The sequence below is a fragment of the Lutra lutra genome, chromosome 10, assembly GCF_902655055.1.
Source record: "Lutra lutra chromosome 10, mLutLut1.2, whole genome shotgun sequence".
In the NCBI taxonomy this organism is placed as follows: Eukaryota; Metazoa; Chordata; class Mammalia; order Carnivora; family Mustelidae; genus Lutra; species Lutra lutra.
The window spans coordinates 18,517,808-18,528,303 of NC_062287.1; the positions used below are offsets into that span (position 1 = coordinate 18,517,808).

The following is a 10,496-nucleotide window of genomic DNA, read 5'->3' on the forward strand; positions in this document are numbered from 1 at the left end:
CCAAGACAGCAAGGACTCCAATGTTCTTCTTCTGTGTTTTCACGAACACCAGAAGAATATCTGGTAAATATTAGTTGAATGAAGGAATGGATTATTTGCTTTCCATAGTCCTGAGGAATATTTCATAGAATATCCTTTATTCTGTGAAACAGATATTCCATGAAATAGTACAGATAGAAAGGGCCTTTTTTTTTTTTTAAAGATTTTATTTATTTGTTTGACAGAGAGGGATCACAAGTAGGCAGAGAGCCAGGCAGAGAGAGAGAGAGAGAGTGGGGGAAGCAGGCTCCCCGCTGAGCAGAGAGCCCGATGTGATACGGGACTCCATCCCAGGACCCTGAGATCATGACCTGAGCCGAAAGCAGAGGCTTTAACACACTGAGCCACCCAGGTGCCCCAAAGGGCCGGGGTTTTTAAAAATCTATTTTTCCTTGGAAAAAAAAAATCAAAGTATATAATTATCTTTCAAAAGGATTGTTGATCTCTTATGTTTAAGTTGGGGAGTTTCTGGACCAGATGGTTCACTGAAGACCATTTAATCCCGTGATCCAAAATAAAACATATTTTATTTAAAGGATTGTTCTTGATAACTTCTTTAGTGCACTGTGGATTTTATTCTGTTATTCAATCATGGTAAGAACAGATCATTGTCATTTCTTTTTAAAGTCTGGAATTCACAAAATTTAAAGTTTCCAAAATAAAAGACTGAGAATCTACACTATTGTTTAAGCTGACCTAAGACAACGTGGTCATGCACAGTTACTGGGTTCTTTTTGATAGATACTGGTCACCTCCAATGGTTGACATAGAAAAAAGATCTAGGATTTTTCCTTCATAAACTCCACCATCAGGGTGTATATTACAGAGAGGGACAGACTAAATTTTGTCACACGTATAAACATTAGCCATTAGACATAAAAATATTCACATAGCCAAGGTGCCTGGGTGGCTCAGTGGGTTGGGCCTCTGCCTTCAGCTCGGGTCATGATCTCAGGGTCCTGGAATCAAGCCCCACATCAGGCTCTCTGCTCCGTAGGGAGCCTGCTTCCCCCTCTCTCTCTGCCTGCTGCTGTGCCTACCTGTGATCTCTCTGTCAAGTAAATAAATAAAATCTTAAAAAAAAAAAAAAAAAACAGCCATATAGCCAGTTCCATGAGCTCAGTGAAGTCAAAGCTCTGTTCTTTTCTAGGATTTCTTGCCACTGTTCACATTCAAGGTTGGGTCATTCTTGGGGGAAGGGGCTGTCCTGCGCATTGTAGGATGTTCAGCAGCATCTCTGGCCAATATCCACTAGCCGCCAGTAACACCCCACCCCAACACACACACACTCTTGTGACAACCAAAAACCTCGCCAGACATTGCAAATACTTCCTCCCCTCATCTTCCTCACTCTACCCTGCCAGAATGGGAAAGGGCAAAATTGTCCCCAGCTGAGAACCCTGACTCCAACAAGTATCTTCTAAGCAAGATTCACTCACAGTAGATTCATATCAATTCTTAATTAGAACCAGGCACTCGAATCCTACACAAGCTTCCTAGAATATGGCCAGGGAAATTTCTAGGCCTAGGCAGTGTTCCAAAGGGTGTTGGCTACCCGGCCGGCTTATAGCCCATTCCCTGTACATTCATGAGAGAAAGCAGCTGATCGATATTTCTAAGCAAGCCACATATCCCGACTACCACTCATTCCACCAGAAAGAAACCATTTCTGACACCAAGTGTGCATATTAACAAAACTCTGGTGTTCACAGGAGAGGAAGATCATTAAAGTGCCCATAGTAGGCCCTTACAGATATGGACTTTTGATTGGAGACTTTCAAATGCTAACTAATCAACTGTGAGAGATGCTCCATATTCTTTATACTGGAGCACTTTCAAATAAAGGCAATATAATAGCTCAATATAACAGCACTTTAGATATCCCAAATATCATCATCATCACCACCATCATCATCATTATCATCATCTTAGGGATCTTACTGAGCCACAAAATCCAAAAGGCTGAAAACCACTGCCCCACATCGAGCCACTTCTTTGTGAAAGGCTATTCAGGTGGAAACTAGTCCCTCCAAAGGGACTCTTGCACTCAGACTGTTCCTGAATGTGATTTGTAGCCAAATTTTAATGAAAACCAATGTCCCCAGCCACTTTTCCCAACTGACAGAAAAGACGGTTTCGAACAGAAGTCAGCCTAGGGTCCATCTTAGGGGTGAATTGCATGATTGCCAACCAGAGTTTGTTTCTCAGGGAGTTTGTGTGTATAAGAATGCACAAGTTGCAATTAATTCCCAGCAAAGTCACTCCTCAAGTTAATTAGAAATGCAAAGTGTGAGTCTAAATGTTATGAGATTATAAAATGGCTTAATAATGGGAACAATGAGATTGAAGCATATGCATTCTGGCCATGTAAATATTTCATAACAGTGCCAATCTGATTTCATTTGCCTAATCATGCCATTGATATGCAACCACCAGCCTGCAAATAGAAAGGCTGAATTGCAGCAGATCACCCTTCTAATGTCATAATTATTAATATTGGAGAAAAATGGAGCTGCTCTACTCCCATGCAGACTGCTGGGCCTTTGGAATTGAAATGGGGGTGGTGCCACAGTAGGAAGAGGAGGAAGGTGATAGGTACACCAGCCCCAACATCCCCATCCCGCCCCTTGGCCAGAAGTATTTAGGGGAGTAGGCGGCTCAACAAATGAAAGTGAGGGGCATGCTGGAGAGCAGAGCTGTCCGGTGTGAATTACCCAGCCCTTAATTAAAATCACAATGAAACACGCGGGAAACTAGAGAAGAGGAAAAAGAAGCGAGTTTTGTGGGAATACAGGATTCTGTGCTGGAGAGTTCAGCTGGTGCTGGATGGGGCGATGGGGCAAGGCAGGGCAGCTGCTTCTCTCATCTTTGGTTTCCTCTATTGGGTCAGCATCCTCCAGATATTTTGTGCACAAATCTCTGTGATATGCACAGAATCTAACTTCCCCCTTGACGCTTAAGAACTGCTTTCCCTTTATTTCCAGCTGCACGGCTCTGGGACGTTTCTTCTATCATTAACTCGTTGCCCCTGAGACAGGGTGTGTTCTGCCTCTCCACTGAAGCGTGAGGGGTGTGCAGACCAGACACTCTCTGATTCCTCTGTGCGGCAGGGCTGGAGGCTTGACTGACTCTGCCGGCAGACACAGGAACTCCTTCAGGCAGCATGGTGTTGGGAAAGGCTGCTGGATGGAAATTAGTGAGATGTATGTAGGTTTGAGTCCTGGCCCTGCATTTAACGTGGGCAAATCACCTAATCCCCCTTCCAGTCACAGTTTTCCCGTTTGTAAAATGGGGATCATAATGCCTAGCTCATACTTTTGTTGTGGAGGACTGTTCAAGAAAAAGAATGTGACATCACTATCTGTTTAGTTACATAATGTCTTGTTTTAAAAAGAATCTGGAGCAACCAGAAACTTCAAAATAGCGGCCAAAATGCGATGCAGAAGTTTAAAATGTACATTCTCAGGGCACCTGGGTGGCACAGTTGGTTAAGTGTCTGACTCTTGGTTCCGGAGCAGGTCATGATCTCAGGTTTGTGAGATCAATCCCCACATCCCATCTCCATGCTCAGCAGGGAGTCTGCTTGGGATTCTTTTTCTCCCTCGCCCTCTGCTCCTCCTCTCTCTTGCTCTCAAATTAATAAATAAGTCTTTTTGTAAAATAAAATAAAATAGAGGACCTGGGTGGCTCTGTTGGTTAAGCAACTGCCTTCGGCTCAGATCATGGTCCTGGGCTCCCTGGGCTCCCTGCTCAGCTGGGAATCTGCTTCTCTCTCTGATCCTCCCCACCCTCCTGCTCTCACTCTCTCAAATAAATAAATAAATAAAAGTAAAATAAATTGCACATTCTCAGCCTTAAGTTTTTCTGCTACCTTTTGCTTCAAACGGTGTCTCCATAGGCAAACAGGTCACTACCTAGAAACAAGCACCAAGAGGAGTTGCCTTTTAGAGCACAGAACTTATCCCCAGAACTTCTTGTCCCTAAGATTCACAGACACCCGGCGTAGGATTATATTAAATCGTAGGCAGCACATTTTGGGGGGTGCTTTCTAAAAACTGAGCAAATTATTGAACTCAAAACCTCAGTGATTCATCTGTGAAACGGAGGAGCTGTTGTCACATAGGATTCGTGTGAAGATTGCGGTAACACATACAGAAAACATTTAGGATGCTAAACTCACAGAAAGCCCTGTGTGTAATCTATTACCATGTTTACTTTTCATTTACTTTGTTATTATTAATACACGGTATTCTATAACAAGTGAGTTTCACAGCGTTACTGATTATTTGTTACTCTCGATTATTGGTAGAGCTATAGTAGTAGACTCTAGGAAACCAGGAAGCTAGCGATACTGCCACAAATCTCTGGATTACCTTCCTTCTGTCAGACTGCGAAAAGAACTTAGATTATCAGTGAACGTGCACAGCACCCAGAACGCGTGAAACGTGTACTGTAGAAAGAACTGCCAACACGTACGTGACACTAACTGTATGGACCAGGCACTGTGGTAAGCCCTTTCCGCATAACTCACGTAGTCCACAGAGCAGCTCTCAGGAAGCGGTACTTACCATTCTCCCCGTCTTACAGATGAAGAAACAGAGGCAGAAGGAGGCATAAAACTTGTCCGGAGGGACAGAAGCAATGGATAGCAGCGCTGCGGTCAAGACTACGCCATCGGCTTCCGTGGCCACGCACGCCCTCACAGTGCGCACGCGCCCCTCTGCTGCGTCCCTCCTCCAAAGGAATTCGCAGGAAAGGAGACATTCCAGGTTCACTCCCATCACTCCTTCCCCACGGGAGCGAAGAGCCTGCAGGGACGGACCCAGAGGGGTTTGAGCGCTCTGCACACACAGTGCTTTGCTTTACTATCTTAACTCTGAAAGCCTTTAGGCAAAATGTGTGCTCCGCGCGCTAGGACGGCTGCCCCGCTCACTCACGACTGGAGTATAGGTCTGTCAATGGTTCGTATGACCCGCGGGTCCTTGTGGACGTGTGAAAGGGCCACCCTGTGCTCTCAGGAACAGAAGGCCCGGCCTCTGACGTCGGGATTTGTACCCAAGCAGAGAAGGGGGGTATTGGGCTCTGCTGCGAGGGGGTACGTGAGAAGAAGCTGGGTCACAGGGAAACGATTTCTTCTGCCCCGTCTCTAGCCGCACCCGGGGATGGGGAAGTGGCCAGAAGCCGCAGAGGGAAGGGACTGCGGGTTTCTCTCCAGAGTCTGGACTTTGGCTTAGAACCATTTGTCCCTCAAGGCAGACGGTGACTTGAGTTTGCTTCTCTCAGCCTGTGCAGCCTGCTTCCCCTTGAGCTCACAGACACTCGGGTTGCCTTTGAATCTCCCCCCAGCCACCAGGTCAGCGTTCTGGGCTCAGGGCCCACCCCCTACCGGATGCGCTTCCGCTTCCGGGCTCTCCAAGCAGGCAACCGGAAGACAGGCAAGTGGAAGATCGCCGAGCTTGAAGTTTGCTGAGTGCTCAGCAGCGGCATCTGGGCAGGGGGCTCAGGCCAGCCCACGGGTGTGAGACGTGGAGCAGCGGTCGGGAAGTCAGGGCCGAGGTCTCGATTTCTGTCCCATCTAGTTTCATTGCCAGGGAGGTACTTAACCTCTTAGTGCCTCCATTTTCCTCAGTGTCAAGTGGGAACGAATGAGGACATCTTAGAAAGTTGGGACAATTAAATCGGTTGATCCATATAAAGCCTTTACAATCACACCTGGTGCATAATAAGTGCTCAAGAAAGATTCTTTGTATTATTCTTCACTGAACGTCAACCAGCCACCCAGGTGTCTAGGTAGCGCTTCGTGGCTGACCTGTGACCCCTGAGCCCCATCACCCTCTCTCTTGACTGCAGCCTTCTAGGCTGGGGACAAAGGAAGGACCGAGCCCCATCCCCTCCTCCTTCCCTCCCTCTCTCCTCTTGAGGCTACAATAAACAAATGATAACCGCACAGGTTCAACTCAATTAGGACAAGACCCCAAAGCAGATGCTGCTTCTGTGCAGAAGACAGAGTCAAAGAATTGACTCCAGAAGGCTTGGGACACACTCATAGAGGATGCTAATTGGTTTCTTGCTGGTAATTTTTCACCCCTAAGTGAACAAGAAAGAGGGCATCTCAGAGACTCATCTGCTTTGCAGGTGATCAGGCAAATGAATGTCTGTATCCAGGGAGAGGTGAAGATTGTCTTTTTTTTCCTCTCTCCAAAGGGAACATAATCTCATTTGTCCCAGGCCAAGATTTAATTCCTGGCAGGTCTGCTGAGCCGGCAAGGGGTAAAGGTCGCCTCTAAAATGGAGGCTCTGAGTCTTGCACATTCTTGGGAAGTCCTAGGGTCCTGGAGGCTTGGGTAGAGTTGGTAAGTCATTTTGTCATCAGGGAGTTTAGAGAGAAGTGTGGGGATGAAATGCTAGCCTCAGAGACTATAACGAGCTTGGCTGGCAGTGGGAGGGATTTACAGACAAGTACCCATTGGAATGGCGCTCCTTTAGAACTTTTTCTGTTCTTTGCATATATGTCTTCTTTTACGGTGGGTGTCTTGATGGACTGGATGAACCCAACTACATGATTGTGACCTTGCGGGGAGTGCCCTTGTCTTATACATAAACATTAGCAAACACCAATCACCTACTATGTACAGGTCAGGCACTGTTCTATTTGCTTAACCTGTATTAACCCATTGAATTCTCAAGCAGGGATTACATACAGATGGAACCAGGAAGCCTCATAGACTCCTGCATATCTGTTCTCCTTGTATCTCCAAGCCCTAACACAGTATGCCTTAAAGTATTCTATTGACTCAACCCCAAAGTACACAGAAACCACTGTTGCTGATGCCATGAGTGTACAGTACTTAGTGCTCCACAAAGACATGCTAAGGAACTGACTAGCCACGTGCTCTGCTAAGATGACTGGCATAGACTTGTCATTCTACTATAGAGGCCACTACCCACCTGGAGAGAACTCTAGGAAGAGGGAGAAAGCCATCCGTGCTAGCTGCTTCACCCACTGGGTGCTGCAAATTGATCTTGGAGCTTTATCTTGGCTCCCCTACTTGGGACAGTTGAGTCTCCTCTGACATCATCCCTCTTGTCCATTCTTGTCACTGCCTCCATTCCATTACTGGTGACTTCTCCCGCAGTTGACAAATTAATGACACTTGTCATCTCCCATCTTTCTAAAAGCCAAACCACCCTTACATCCTGTTCATCTTTCCAAAATACAGTTCCAGTCAAGTGAAACTCTGCATTACCCTATGCCTTCCAGATCTAGTCAAATCCTCAGCCCAGCCCTCTGGACCTTCCACAATACCCATAAGAACCCAACCACGCAACCCCCTTCCTTGTCTCCTGCTGACCCTCACTCAGAGCACTCCCCCTGCTCAAACAGACTTTTGCATATCCATATCTTATACCAGAGCTGTCCAACCTACTGTCCCTGGCTTTAGGCATTTCTGCATCTCTGGAGGAAGGATGGAACAGAAGAAGCACCTTCAAAGTCAAATAGATCTGATGTAAATCCCTGCCCTGTCACTGAAGGTTGGAGGAATTTGAGGAACGTATCCAGTATCTCTTGAGTGTTAGATTTCTGATCAGGAAGAGAAAACAAATGCAATCACCTTGTAGAGCATTTGAGAGAATAGAGCTAGTTCACCATGTCCATTCAACTAGAGTGTTTGAGAGAATAGAGCTAGTTCACTTGGTCCATTCAACTATATGTGTGTTTGTTGAACACGCATATATGGCAGGCATTGTCGTAGGCACTGGAGACACAGCTATGAACAAAACACGGAGCTTGCCTTTTAGGGAAGGTGGAGAGGAGACGCAAACCAATAAAACCAAGTGTATGTAAGTTGCCCACGGCATGCTGAGCACATAGTCGTCTCTCAATAAATGGTAATCATTTTTCATTTCAAATATTTCAAAAGGCCTAAAAACATGCACATTTTTCTACCCAACACAACATGGGACACAAATGTCAAGTTTTGTTGTTTTCAACCATCAAACTCAGAGAGTTCCCTGAAGGAAGGGCCAAATCTTCTCTATTGATAGACCGTGAGTGCATTCCAAGTACCAAGCACAGCACTTCACACAAAAAAGGTGCTAAATGCTGTCTTGGTGAATTAACTTTGGCTAATATGTGATGATCAGGAACTTTAATCAACAGTTTTACTGTCTTTAATTATAAATAGGAAAATGTATTAATAAATTCACTTTGATGGGCAAAACTGTTCAGTTGTGGGGCCATTGCCAAAGGAAAGGTGTAGGCCTTACAACCATAGCCCCCAAAAGCCCTTCTCCTTCATCTAGGTCTGCTGACACCCTCTCCTCCCTTCAAAAGCCTTGGCTCCTTACCAATGACACTTTTACAGATTCCATCCCTCATATGCGTGTCTCCCTGTGAAGAACTTCCAAATCTCCTTGCACCTTTCTTCAAATTGTAAGCTTCAGGGGTGCCTGGGTGACTCAGTTGGTCAAGTGCCTGACTCTTGATCTCAGCTCAGGTCTTGATCTCAGGGTCAAGAGTTCAAGCCCTGCATTGGGCTCCATGCTGGGCAAGAAGCCTACTAAAAAGAAAAAAAAAAAAAAAAAAAAAAAACAACAACAACCAAAAAAACCCACATGTAATTTCATAACTTAATCATTGGAGGGTTAGTTTTGTGCCACCTGAAGGCCACAAACTCTTTGAAGACCTCGAACAGCTTTTACCCCAAAGCAACTAGCAAAATATCTTGCTTCTGTAAGATACGACTGTCATTGTCACATTCACATTGTCATGGACTGGCCCAGTGTCTCCTCTACCTCCATTGCAGTCCTCCCTCCCACCGCCCCCCAGCCCGGACCTCTCTCTTCTTGTAGAACCAGCAAGCTGGACCCCATAGACCAGTCCTACAGCTTCAACAAAGGGGGCAGCTCTCTGTGCAAAGTAACTGAAAAATGTTATATTATTCAGGATGTGGGCTCTAAGTTAGACTAATGAGATTCCACTGTTAACCCTATAGTCATCTCACTCTCTTTCTCTCTCTCAAATAAATAAAATCCTTTAAAAAGGTGGGGGGCAATGTACCTGGGTGGCTCAGTCGATTAAGCATCTGCCTTTGGCTCAGGTCATGATCCCAGGCTCCTGGGATTGAGCCCCACATCCGGCTCCCTGTGCAGCCGGGAATCTGCTTCTCCCTCTCCCTCTGCCCTCCCCCTGCTTGTCCTCTCTCTCTCATTCTCTCGCTCTCTCAAATATATAAATAAAATTTAAAAAAACCTCAAAACCCTACAGTCATCTCTTACTGTGACTTTGGGCAATGTATTTTATTTCTCTGGACCCCAGTTTCTTCACCTTCAAAATGGGAAGAAGAAACAGGAGGCTTTATTTTATAGGGTTGTATGAAGGATTCAAGGAGATAAGATGCAAAATTCTTACCAGCCATTGTACCTGGTATATTACAAGCAGTTGAGAAATGTTAGCCATAATTAAAGAGCATCAAAAAGGCCACAAGCCCCAAATGTCACTCACCACCAGCTTGCTGGTGCCTCAACTCCACATGGTTAAGACTGTGGGCTGAGAGGCAGACTCCTTTGGTTCCAAACCTGCTCCCTTGCTTACTAGCAGTGCAGCTTAGGGGACGTCTCTAAAGCTGAGACTTGATTTCCTCCCCTTCAACATGTGGGTGATGCTGATTATGTACCCCTCTTAAGGACGTCATGAGGATCCAGTCAGTAAATACACGTAAACCGTTTTGGAGCGTGCTGCCACACCGGAAATGCTCAACAAATACCAGAATTCACAGTAGAGACACCACAGCTGCATCCCACTGCTGAAGGTTTTGTCCCTTTGTTCACACCAAGGCCAAGAGAAAGAATCCACGCGTTCTGGTCTCACACTTCACCCTCCGTGAGGATGACTCTTCATCTCCACTCCATTAGATCCATGTAGCAGGAGGCTGCGAGCACATGTGACAAAGACATCACTCCTGTCCTCCAGGAGCATGGGACCTGGTCCATGCCGGGTCATAATTATGGAGCGACGCACACTTTTCAATTCACTTTCTCTACCATTCTGTGCTTGCTCACAGCTCTGGAAGACAGGTGTTATCCGTCCCCTCTGTAATTGAGGAGAGGGGTGGAACCAGCCCCGTGTAAGTGACTCACAAAGGTCACAGGGCTAGGGAGGGGTCCAGGCAGATTGAGAACATGTGCCCTGCCCACAGCCCCCAGAGAATGGGTGTCTGTGCCTGTGAAGGGACCAAGGAGACAGGATTCCTGAGGAGCAAGGAGACAGCAGGAGGCATGTCACAAGTTCCTGCTACTTGTCTGCCAGCCACGAAGGTAAGTGACTGCTTTCATCTGAACGGCCTCCAGGCAGATGCTGGGGTTGCTGGGGGCAGGGGGCATTGCACAAGGGAGAAGCCGAGCCTGCGGGACTCCCCTCCTTTGATGAGTGGCTTCTTCTCCTTCCTGTCTCCCCC

At 46.4% G+C, this 10,496-nt stretch overlaps 1 long non-coding RNA gene across 1 annotated transcript; it reads left to right on the top strand.

The window, feature by feature from the left end:
- The first annotated feature begins 4,399 nt into the window (after positions 1-4,399).
- LOC125079601 (uncharacterized) lies at positions 4,400-5,486 on the top strand. Its single transcript, XR_007121155.1, has 3 exons — positions 4,400-4,546; positions 4,627-4,808; positions 5,386-5,486. It is a non-coding gene; the product is annotated as an uncharacterized LOC125079601 (long non-coding RNA).
- Positions 5,487-10,496: the final 5,010 nt, after the last annotated feature.